General features: G+C 32.8%; 1 non-coding gene across 1 annotated transcript; it reads right to left on the bottom strand.

Moving 5' to 3' along the window:
- Positions 1 to 296: 296 nt before the first annotated feature.
- Positions 297 to 369, bottom strand: Trnaf-gaa. The gene has a single exon. It is a non-coding gene; the product is annotated as a tRNA-Phe (tRNA).
- Positions 370 to 13,737: the final 13,368 nt, after the last annotated feature.

Below are 13,737 nucleotides of genomic sequence, written 5' to 3' on the forward strand. Positions count from 1 at the left end.
TTTCTCGTGGAAATGAACGAAATAAGCGAAAAACGTGAAATTACGTAAAAATTATACAAGTAACCACCCTGTAAAAAATCTTCTCCCCATTTTTATGATTGTGGAAACTAATATGTTATTGTACATAATATTTAGCATCTATAGTGATAAATTCAGCTTGCCGAAACAAAAAGTCGCGAAATGGTAATTTCCCAGCTTATTTTCCTGGCCCACTAAACAGGCATTAGAATTCAACGTTAAACAAACTTTTATAGTATAATTTATATAATAAAGAATTAGTAATAAAAAAAAAGTTGTGCCGAAACCCGGGATCGAACCAGGGACCTTTAGATCTTCAGTCTAACGCTCTCCCAACTGAGCTATTTCGGCTTATAAAAACAATGCTCCCTATGTGTTGCACCCAAACAACTGATAAAATTGCATAGTTATTTTGAACAGATTAAATACTGTGAAAATAAATGTGTATAATTTTCAAGGCAAATACAAGTATACATTAAAATATTGTGCAGAAAGCCAGTGAGTTGTGTGGGACAGGTTCGAATGATTAATATTATGGGTATAGTGCTGAGAGTAGTAAATGCTAATAGCATATAGTTATGTATTTAAAAATAAACGTGAAATTTTGTTGTCATGCAATAATTTATTTATTGAAAGCACACAGAACGATATACACGAATTCACGAAAGGACTACAATCGTACATACGAGAGATTTAATTAAATTTTTACGAGCTCGATATTTCAATTTTTTTATGTTATCGGCATGGTTGCTGAATGGAATTCATATTTTATTCAGTACTTGACTGAAAAGGTCAGGTCGATACATAAAAAACTAAACAAAAAATGCACCTTTGAGATATCCAAAGTATCTACGAACTCCCACAGTAGCTTTTTTATAATTTAGAATCATAAATTTGCTTTTGTAAAAATTTGATTTGATAATATAATCGTACCTGTTTATTTCTTTGAATGTTATATTGAACTTCCTACATTTTGTGTACTCAAATATTGCTCAGTCCTGCTCCACGTAACTAGATTTATTTTGTGATTCTCTGAACTGGTTGCGTTGCAACCCTTCCTTTAGAATTAATTCCCTTTTTTTGGCTAGTTACCTTTTCAACGGGGCGTCGGTTCTTACAAGAGAAAGCAAAATAGCAAAACACAAGAAAATTAAACAAATTTCAGAGAGCCAAGTGATTTTTTTAATTTCTAAGTACCCTCAGCCAAAAAAAAGTATTTACTTAGAGAACTATAATGAGGAAACCACTAAACATTCAATATAGCTTTATTATAGTATCCTTTGAATATTTCAATATTTTTAAAAAATTTCTACAGATGATTTTAAATAAACATAAACAACATACATTTCTACAACAAAGAAAAAGAATTCAGTTCAATAGAATAAAGTTATTGAATTTTATTGCAATAAGTGTAATATTTGTTTTTGAATTTGTACTAAAATACTTTTTATACATGAATATAATTAACATTTTTTTGCATGATATGATGAAAATAATACAGTAATTCTACAACGCATTTTCGTGTCGTCTGGCCACTTGGCAAATTTATTTATGACCGATTTAATCGCCGTCGTAAGATGAAACTCTAAAGTAATTCGTAACTAATTATAATTCTCTTTCTGATCTTTTATGCGTTTTTGTTACCATCAGCCTTCATTGAACCCACGCCAAACAACAACCGAAAGCCCCTTTCCCTCCTCCTTTACAATCGTATTTAAATATCTTTTTATTGAAATACGGCCAGAAGCGATTCGAGTCCGACAATTTTTTTCTGATTTCCGATTGAATTGACATAACTTCGATGAGTTTACTTTGCTTGAAAATTCTTCGAGGCGAATTTTATCGACCAGATCATTGTGCTCTGACTTCAGTTCAAAGGCTAGGTTTAATATTCCCAATTATATGTTTGTGAAGTCAGCCAAGCATTTTTTTGCCTTGGGCAATTTTAGGTACCTTCGGGTAAAGAATTTTAATGACATGAGACTATCTCCGTGAATTTTATTAAATCTTGGTAAAGCGTTATACTCCAGTCGGGTTAGACAAAAAAAGGGCTTAATCGGGAAAAAATTAGGGACCACAATTTTATTGTTCTCACCTTTAGGGGGGGGGGGTCAATAGTAGTTTAAATTCAGAATCGCGACTGAATTCCACCCCTGCGTCAGCCGCCATCTTGAATTTAAGGAAAAACTTTACAACAAAAATGGTAAGGACTTAAGTTGTTGCAAATGCGATTTCCTATAACTTCTTTTATTACAAATTTTATCGTGTGATCGATATGTTTCAAGTTAAGGGGGAAAATAATGACAAAGTATAATTATTGAATTATCTCTTGTTATTGACTATACGACATAAATGTACATAAACAAAGTTGGAAAGAATTATATTTTCTACAATTTGGATCTCTTTGATTTCTTCGCTACTACCAATATTTAAGGTCCTACGCTTGCGGAGAAGTCAGGCCTATGTAATGTTGATCCCTTGAGTTTAGTTAGGCTTGCCATAGGCGTATAGTCAATAACAAACGAGATAATTCAATAATTATGCTTTGTAACTATTTTCCCCTTAACTTGAAAAATATCGATCGCACGATAAAATTTGTAATAAAAGAAGTTGTAGGAAATCGTATTTGCAACAACTTAAGTCCTTACCATTTTTGTTGTAAAGTTGAAAATGGCCGAGATATTGAGCAAAAACAATTCCTTTGAAACCAACTCCCGCAAGGTCCTACGCTCGCGTCTTTACCGCAAGCGTAGGACCTTAAATATTGGCTATAGCGAAAAAATCAAAGGGATCAAAACTGTAGAAAATATAATTCTTTCCTACTTTGTTAATGTACATTTATGTCGTAAAGTCAATAACAAACGAGATAATTCAATAATTATACTTTGTAACTTAACCCCCCTTAACTTGAAAAATATCGATCGCACGATAAAATTTGTAATAAAAGAAGTTGTTAAGTCCTTACCATTTTTGTTGTATAATTGAAAATGGCCGAAATATTGAGCAAAAACAATTCCTTTGAAATCAACTCCCGCAAGGTCCTACGCTCGCGTCTTTACCGGAAGCGTAGGCCCTTAAATATTGGTTATAGCGAAAAAATCAAAGAGTTGAGCAAAAACGATGTTTGCTTAAATTCAAGATGGCGGCTGACGCAGGGGTGGAATTCAGTCGCGATTCTGAATTTACACTACTATTGACCCCCCCTTAAGGTTAGAACCATAAAATTGTGGTCCCTAATTTTGTCCCGGTTAAATGACAACCCGACTGGGCTATTATTTTTTCTTCTGTTTCAAATACAGCAGTCTGACATGCGTTTGACAGATGCTCACTTTATGTGTTACTAAAGAGCCAATACATATAGATATGTGGATAACTTTTGAATGCTGATTCTATTTAACTTAAAGTTCAAGATATGATTCAAACTTCCAGTGGTTATTCAAACATTATTATTATGCATAATATCGTGTAACAGTTATTTCTAAGTAGTATCGGCTATTTATTTGATTAAAAGGAAAATTTCAGATTAGTATTATGGGGAACACGTACCTTCTATTAACCCTAAAAACTAATCCCCAGTTAACATTACACCCTGTATAATTTTTTCCGATGTACATTTTTATTTCCTAATGTCTTTTTTTGCAAGTTGTATTATTATTTAATAAAAATATATCAAAACTTCTACTATTAATACATTTTATTACGGCAATCTAAAGACAATGTGTCCTCTTTGTCTGGATTTCCCCTTCTGTTTAAATTATGTAAAAAACGGTGCTTCATTTACTGCATTCGTTATCACACTGATACTGAAACGCTTTGTGTGTGAAATTTATGAGGGAGGAGTTGCTAACGTATGTAGATAAGGTAGGTATATCTGAAGGCAATAAACACAATGGAAGCAGAGATAAATTTTAGAGGCAAATTTCCTCAGCTTCCAATAACCTATTCGATATAACGACGCGCATACCAACGACTTAAATCTGAATCATAAACAACTGAAAGCATGTCGCAAACAAACTGCGAGGCGATTTAAATTCAGAACGCACATATTTTTTTTATGTGAGAAATCTGTGTTTGGCATTTCCAAATTACTGTCTTTGCAGATAATCTTCTGTCTATAAAAGGTTTGGTGAGATAGAATATATACAGTGTATTACACTGGTTCCGATTTTTTTTTTCGATATACGTAATTCGGACCTTTTGCACTCGATTACCAATCAAATCCAAGGGCGATTTTTTGATATTTTGAGTCGTTTCCGAGGTACAAGCAAAAACTGCTGTCTGATATTTTGTGTTGTTTGGTTTTAAAGGAATAATGTGGCCTATAAGTCACTAGTGAGTTATTATAAGTCATAAGTCACTAGTAAGTTATGACTTATAACCCACTAGTGACTTATTGAAATCATAAAAAGATAAAAGTTTGATTTATTTTTTAGTTTTTATTAGAGAACCAATTTGAAACAGTAATAAGTCAATAAATAACCTAAAATGCTACAAACTTACAATCTACCAACTTATTAATATTAACATAAACATTTATGGTAAAGCCGCAATTTGATGCCAAAGGAATATTGATGATTGTGGTAAATTTATAGAACAGGTTGCCCCTTTGCTTGTGCTTGCTTGAGGAGTTTGCACCCCTTGTATCTTTTTAGCAATATCAATTTTGCTGGAAATTGATTCTTCTATATAATCTTCTGCCACGGTAGATGACTTACATCCACTGTGGCGTTTGAGTGTTGTAATATCTCCTCGAGCATTGGCCAAGAGAGTTGCAGATGCGCGACGCAAGCCATGCCCTGTATAAATTAGAATCTTCAAACCCAAAAATCGCCCAACGACATTAAGGATTCTTGATAGCTTATTAATACCAACACATTGACGTGTGCATTTTCCCTTTTAAAAATTGCAAAAGAACCTTTTATGCTGCACATTGTGAGGCCTTAGCTCAGAATATTTTCTAATTAATTCAATTGGATTACCACAAAATCCTTCATTTAACACAGCGAAGCTTCTTGGTTTATTCATTTTAGTACTTGAAATCATGATGTGGATATACTGCCCTTTGTCCGCTACATTGTCTATGCTTAGATGGGCCAATTCCTCGCAACAGCAAGCGCCAAAAACTCCTAATATCAACGCCACCTAAAAACAACAAATTTGATAAATCAGTTAAACTATTCAGTAGAAGCTACCTTATTCATAAAATTATATTCGTCTAGGGCTTCACGCAAAAATTATTCGATTTGTTTTCTTTCTAAAACCCTGGATTTTTTTGGTTGAAAATGTTTGTGCTTAGACTATAGAAATGACACTAGTTTTCCGAGTTTAAAAATTTCAATGTTCTTGTAAACTCTCAAAGTTGACTTCAACATGGAATATTTAGTCCACAATGTGGACAGAGCTAATTTCTCACTTAAATTGAAAAAATAAGTCAGCAAGACATCTTCATTTACGCATTTCACCCCTTCTTTGATTTTCCAATCTTGAAATTCATTCAGTTCTTTGTTAGATATGTTATATAGATTTCGATTTTTCCGGAATGATGCATGCAGTAGCCGCATTAGCTTTTTCTAAAATTTCAGATGGAATTTCCACATTTTCCATTTTTTTAGTCTTGGTTTTAGGATTTCAACGTGATTTCAACTAAAAAAATATTGTTTGTTTACTAAAACATTTTTATCAATACGTACATCATGCATTGAAGTAAGTAAATACAGTAACGGAAAAATAGGCACTGATAAAAAAAGTGTACAAAATATATCCGCGCGTACGCGTGACAACATTGCCAAACTGTTGTTTATGCGTTGCTAGGATACACGTCTATTGCAGTCGTTGTCTGTAGCGAAGCTATATTATCTCTGATGTTACCAACAAGTAAAATAATATTTATATATGTATGAATTTGATAAACGATTACATAGTGTAAAATGATTGAAACTTTTCCACTGAATTCGAAAATTCACTTCCAGTAAATCATTACATTACTTATCATAATAGCTATTTGTGGTTGGTAAATAATATTATTGAGATTGATATTATTGTTACAACTAAACGTATTATTGTACACAATGGTACATATAGTTACCACAAGTAAAAACCTTGCTGTGACAAGTGAACTCGCTCTTTTCTCACTAGCAATTTTCATCACGCTGTCTAGCTCCTTTACCTAAAACCCGATCTAATATTTAAGACAAAACCGTTCTCTTACGAACGCAAAGCATTCCGAAAATCAAATTAGGCCCTCTCGCCTCGGACCCTGAAGTACACTCTGTAATCCAGCCCAATTCCTTTATTCAATATTAAGAATTCCCCAATAAATATTACGGCCTAAAAATCTATCTAGAAGTCGGAGAACGTATTTTCGGAGGGAAAATATCAATTTTCATAGACGTTCCATCCTTCCAGCCAATTTTAATGACATACCTCATTAATCTTCGAGACTGGAGTCTCTTATATTACCGGGTATGAGCGCGCTTGATCCCGTTTGTCAATTAATGTGAAAGATGGCTTGGAGCCCGCCGCGAAGTTTTTAGGCGTGTTTTATAAAGGACATGTTAAGGCGCGGACAGTTGTCAGGCAGGGTATTTATTACGGGGTTTTCTGGTTTTAGTAGGAAGGCCCTAAATAAATAAATTAATAAACATGAGATCTATCCGATCCGAACTAAGAGGGACGAGTTTTCAAGAAGACCTCGAACGTACAGGAATCGATTAGTAGTTTGCATCAATTTTAAATGTCGCAAGCAGTGGCGGAGGTGCTGAGGGGCATTGCGGCTTCAGAAATTCTATGGAACAATATCGTCACACTTTTGAGATTCATAAATATTATTAACGAAAAAAAAAATACATTTTATTATAACAAAGTCTAAATAACAAACCAATAGACTCTTTTAGTGTGATGTTACATATTTAGGCAACCCGCAACAAATTGTCGTAGTTGAAATTGTACAGATCGAATTTGATCCTTGTTTACTATTTACATAGATACTATAGAAATGAACAACTTCAAATTGACTCATTTTTACAAGGATTTAGAAGTATTTAAGTACAGCCAAAACGTGTTTCGTAAAATAGATACACTAATGTGTAACACAAAAAACTATTATACAGTGTGGATACAAATTGTGGAACATTGCTTATATTTCTTAAAATATTCGTCATATCAAAAACATGTTTTAATAAAAGTGTTAGGAGAAATTATTTCCCGTTTAGTGATATCAAGCTATCTTTCCTATCACAAAAAATGTGGTTGCCAAGGTAACTGACTTAATTTTTTTAAACGGCACCCTATACTTTATTTGGTGAAAATTAATACATTGGACCTTTCTAAATACGATACAATACAATTTTAATGGGATCACATAAGAAAAAAATACAGTAAAATCAATTTTTACAATTTTATTTTATGTCCTAACACCTAAAGTAAGGAGTCAAAAAATAAAAAAATCAACGTTTTAAGCTAATTTTAATAGGATAAATGAAAAAAATAGAACGGATGTGAACTAATTCATTAAATGTTCAAAATGACGGCCATTACTGTTCAGGCACATTCTTAGTCTCTATAAAAACGAATCACCTAAGTTTGCCAATGTGTGGTGTCGAATTTGCCGTAGCTCGATTCTGATCCTCGCTTTAAGATCTTCCAGATCTACTGGTCTTTCTTTGTAGATTATACTTTTTAAGTAACCCCATAAGAAATAATCACACGGATTGAAATCGGGTGACCTTGCTGGCCAGTTAATGGCACCTCCGCGACCTATCCACCTTGCAGGGAACATTTCATTTAGATATTCTCTTATGGCCCTTCCATAATGTGGAGGGACTCCAGCTTGCTGAAACCACATTTGATGAATTGGACCTAGGGCCTCCAAAGCAGGTACAATTTGTTCTCTCAACAAATTAAGATATTTGTCGGTTGTCCAGACATTAATTTTTTTTGGTCGCTGAGTTCGTGTTCGAGGATTTTCTTGGCACCAATATCGATAATTTTGTTTATTACAAAATCAATGAAGCATAAAAGTGGCTTTATCGGTGAACACAATCTTTTTGCCAAATTCAAATTCCATGTTAAATTTATCTAACATAGTGTAACAAAATTCAAAAAGTTTTGCAAAATCATTTTCCACAAGTTCTTGAACGAGCTGCATCTTGTATGGATGAAACTTTTCCTTGTGGAGCTGTTTCAACACAGAACGATGTGAAATTGCTTGCACCCTACCAACTTCCCGACTGGACAAATGTGGGTTCTCTTGTATTGACAGAAGCACATTTAAAGTAGTATTGTCATCAGTAGCTGTTTTTGGCCGCCCCGTATGTAGTCTGTCTTTAACGCTTCCCGTCTCGTTAAAATTTTTTTAACAATTTGGAAACATAAGATTGTGTTATTTGAAGTCTGTTTGGATTAAGTTCGTTAAACAGCTCGCATACTTCCCGCTGCGTCCTTTTACTGTCACCATATCCCACCATCATTAAAACCTGTATTCTTTCCCTTTCACTTAATTCAAGCGTCATTATAACTTACTAAGTACTTAAGTACACAGAAAATTGAGTAAAAAAGTACGTTTACTGCAACAATGCACACAATTACAAGCAACTGACAGCTAGTGACAGTTTCGCATTGTTCTGATTTTGGCATGACTAACTTGATGTTAATAATTATTTTGATAAACAGTGTCAAAAGCATAATAGAAAACTTAAATTTTTTATATTTTTTTCTTATGTGACCCCATTAAAATTGTATTGTATCGTATTTAGAAAGGTCCAATGTATTAATTTTCACCAAACACTTTTATTAAAACTTGTTTTTAATATGACGAATATTTTAAGAAATATAAGCAATATTCCACAATTTGTATCCACACTGTATATAAAAGAATACGTAAATTTAAATAAAGCAAAAATTTAACATTAGCCGTGTTATTCCTAATGCGCATGCCCGGGAAGAATAGCCTCATACGCAGGTGAGATCTTGTTGATTTGTCATCGCTGTCATAATTAGCGTATTTTTTCCTATTTCGTTTAACCTTGGTATTTTCTAATTCTACCATGTATTCTTATCGTTTTTCTTAGTGCTGTGCTGTGTCAGTCTGTTTATCGAGCGTTTTTTTCTTCAAGTGGTTTATTATAAACGTACTCTTAACCAGAACTAAACTTTTCTTGAATGATATCCTGTTGCGAGGCTACTTGGCTTACATGAAATTATCTTTAATGCGCATGCTCAGTAACATTGACATAATTTTAATTTATTAATTACTATAAAACTCAATATTGTTTTATAAATTTAAATATTGTATAAATTCTATAATTCTTTTGGTTTGTCACTTGGGGTTTGAAACGTCTTAAATATTTCTAATATTGCCAGAATATTGCAATATTTAAGGTCATTTTTTTGGCACTTATGTCCAAAGTACATAAGGTCGAAAATCGATCTAGTAAAAATATTGAGAAATTCTTCATGACAATGTTGGGTTGCCCATTGGCGTATGTGACGTCACTAGTAAAAAGGCCTAGTGCGAGTTGAATAATTAATTTGGGACTCTTTCAGCATCCTAAAGCGTAGGAGAGATGTGTTTTTTGGAACTGCCCACTTTAACCCCCCCAGAGAACTAACTTTTTATCCCTTTGGACTTTTACATTCTACAGAGAGATCGAGAATGATTGACCGGATTCTGAACGTACCCTTTCTCAATTGCTATCAAAACTGATTTCCGTTTGCTAAAATTACTTTTTTTTCCGTGCAATTTCATGGTGTTCTGTGGCGATTTCAAAATTTGACGTTCTGTTCATTGGCGCACGGATTTTTTGGCTTGAATATTATTTTGTAGATTTTGTTGTTACCTGATATATTTTGCGACATTATAGAACAGTATTTTTCAATACTACAGTTAGAGTAGGTGGATATTATACGTGAGTTATTAATTTATTGCGTATGTTGTTCTCTAACCTAATCGGTTTTTTAATTTAGGTTAACATGGCATTTTCATTAGAACATGATAAATTTCTTCTGGAGGCCTATTTTCGTAGTGGACAAAACAATGGTAATGGTTGGAAATATTCGATGAATTCGTGTCATTTACAATTTCAAGAACAATTTCCAAATGATGAAATTGATTATGAAATTTTTTCGAGACACGTGAAGAGATTAGTGGAACGCTTCCATAACACTGGAAGTGTTTGTAGAGGAAAATCTCCAGGCAGAAAGTCTATTCTTACAGAGGAAGTCTTGGAAGATGTTGAAAACCGCTTACGAGCTAGTCCAACCAAATCACTACGTCGGTTATCTGCTCAAACAGGTACTTAATAACAAATATTTATTCTAAAATTTGTATCATTATTCCTAAATTGTTTATAGGAATATCATATGGATCATGCCATAAAGCAGTAAAGAAGTTGCATTTTCATCCTTATAAAGTTAGTGTTGTGCAGGAACTACTTCCGTTAGATTTTGGAAAACGTGTGCAATACTGTAATTGGTTTAACGAAAATCTGAATGACGACGATATTCTAGATCTAACATTTTTTTCTGATGAAGCGTGGTTTCATTTAAGTGGGTACGTAAACTCCCAAAATTATCGCTCTTGGAACACAGAAAACCCTAATATTTTGCGTGAAACAACTCTGCACCCTATTAAACTTGGTGTTTGGGTAGCTATGTCACGTAGAAGAATAATCGGACCATATTTTTTCCGTGAAAATGTAACTGGGCAGGTATATCGGCAGCAAATATTGTTACCATTTTTTGAGGAACTTCACGACGATGAAATCCATCATGGATACTTTCAGCAAGATGGCGCAACAGCTCACACCTCTAACGAAACTTTAGAGTTGATTAGAGAGTATTATGATGATCGAATAATTAGTCGAGATAGATGGCCACCACGTTCTCCTGACCTTACACCCCTAGACTATTATTTATTTGGTTTTTTAAAAAATTCAGTATTTGCTCAACGGTTACACACGATTGAAGAACTTCAAGAGGCAATTACAAACGAAATTAGGAGTATTACACAAAATGTTTTACAGAATGTATTTAATAATATGAAAAGAAGAATTAATACCTGCTTGAACAACAATGGACATCATATTGAACATTTATTGTAAAAATATAGATATTTTTATGGATTTTATGTAATTTTAAGGTAAAATATTCAATAAAATGTGAAAAAATTCCAATTACTCTGTTATTATATATTGCATGTAACTGTTGTTTATTGCTCTCGGTCATACAGACAATCCTACCATCTAACATAATCAAGCACTTCCAACTGCTTGCATTTGCTTGAAGCAAATTTTTTTAAGACACTTTTCCTGAATTTCGACAGCTAACTAAAATGTTCAGCATAAATTTTTGGGCTGGATCGCTTGCGCTGGATATTCAGAAGTGTGAAAGCAGTAGCTGCAAAATAGTCGTCTTATAAGCATACAGCAGTTTGCTTTGATGAAAAACAGCAGCTTGCAGCGTATCGCTGTATAGCTGAATCGTCTTAGATGCCAAGAATGTAGCCACAATAGTGCTTCTGTTTTAAAATTAACTCATAACGTTTTAAAAATAAAATCGCTGAAGCACTTACAGTCGTTATTCAAAATTAGCTACATCAAACTTTGATTTAAAAGTTTTTCTAATTGTAAATGAAATAAGAATTTTGGAAAAGTTAGGCTAAACCTACATTTGATTCTGTCATCCTCTTTAATAATAATAACAATAATAACATTTATTGGTCCATCAGTATTGCTTAATTTGTGAAATAACTTTGATTTTTGTTAAATAATTGATATTTTTATTATGAATTTCCATTTTGACAGTAACCTAATTTATTTGACGTTTGAACGTAATTATTTGTTTACCATTAAAATCCCTCAACCTGCGCTCATGATTCTAGTATTGGTATCAAAAACTGGTATGCCGCACATCAAAAATCAGTATGAGGCGCCACGGTCAATCATTCTCGGTCACCCTGTATATTCCACCACTATCGACCCAATTATCTAGGTACGATAAAATGATACATATTACTGTGTTAATTTTCATGATTAATTAATAATAAATCCATTGGAATTTGCACTTTGTTTTGTTCTATATGATAATAAAATTTTAAAGTACAATTAAAAATCAGTTGAATTTAAAATAGACTTTAATTTAAATTATATTCATATAACAATTCATATAAATATTCAAAAACAATAATACCCGTATAAACAAATAATGAAACTAAGCGAATGAATATATGATTTGAAAACAATATGAAAAAGATATAAAATGCTCAATGAAATTGTTACATGCACTAATATTCAAATAAAATTCTATCCCAAGCATGTTATTGCCATTTGCCATAGAAACTAAAATGGTACAGATAGATCATAATTTTAAAAAATTTCAATCTCAAAGAATAAACAAAACGCCAATCAAACTTGTTTTCTAAATGTGTGTGTTTTCTGGATTCGCTGTTTTTTTACAGTTATACCGGGTGACTCAAAGTGAGTGGCCTATTAGATTATTTCAGAACCTACTTCAATTTAAATTTTGAAAATTTGCACACTAGGGTTTTTGGGTCTGCTCTTTTCAAATTTAATAGTATTGTTCCTGTAACACTTCCGGTTATACGGGAAGTTGACGTCAACTTAGTTATTTTCAATGGAACACTATGTATATTTTTCATTTTTTGGATTCTACACATTCATTTTAAGATAACTTCAATTTCCCTATTCCTAAAATTACCCGTTTTCGAGATATTTAGCTTTTTAGGAAAAAAAATAAAATCAAAACCTACTTTACAGCCGTGCGCATTCTAGAGTTAAAGATAAAGCAACAGTATTTGCAAGAACAGGAGCTAAACACCTATGCTGCATAACCATATCTTCAGAGTCACTGAATCTTATACAGGGTGGTGATAATTCAATACCGAGTTTGGTCCACTGGAAACCATCTTGATTTTTTGTAACGGAACATCCCGTATATTTTTTAAAATTTGGATGTACCATTTTATTCTCTTTCTATCCGTACTATGGTTTCCTATACTTTTTGTCTAGAACAGGATGGGGTTATTATAAAACGCCTTTTATTGTATTGTATTTTTCGCTAATGAGAAAATTAAAGATAATACAATTAGCGGAAAAGCATAAATATGTGTTGATTTTATTTATTATGGAGCCTCAGTAAATAAATTAAAAAATTTATCAAACTATCAAAGCAAATATATGACCTATATCATTGTAATTAGAAAAAAAGTCGGATTTCAAAAAATGACATATTTTGTTACACCCTGAATAATGCTGAGTTTTTTTCGTTAATGTTTACGTTACATATATGGTGTTTTCAGTGGACACACTTTATACAGGCTGTCTACTATAAGAGGGCCACTTCTATGGATCTCGCTTAATATACGACGTCAAAAATCTTTAAATGTGTTTTGTTTAATTTTTGGAGGCTTTTATGCTTGTAAAAACAAATTTGAGATTCATGGCCAACTTTGTAAGTAACCATAGAACAACCGGAAAAGTACTTAAAGTTTAGGGCCGTCTAACTTTTTTATTTTAATAGATAGAGAAAACTTGTTTTAATAAAATTTCATGGCAAAATTGATATCTTTCACCTAGTGTAAACAAATTTTTGAAGTATCGTATGCAATTAGCTGCGCCCTCTTCGCGGTCAAAAAAAAAATTGTCATCAAAGCAGACTGTGGGTTGTTTTTTCCTCTTTCATGCGATGTACTACATGTTGCCT

This window comes from Anoplophora glabripennis, unplaced genomic scaffold (genome assembly GCF_000390285.2).
Source record: "Anoplophora glabripennis isolate ALB-LARVAE unplaced genomic scaffold, Agla_2.0 scaffold21, whole genome shotgun sequence".
Taxonomy (NCBI): Eukaryota; Metazoa; Arthropoda; class Insecta; order Coleoptera; family Cerambycidae; genus Anoplophora; species Anoplophora glabripennis.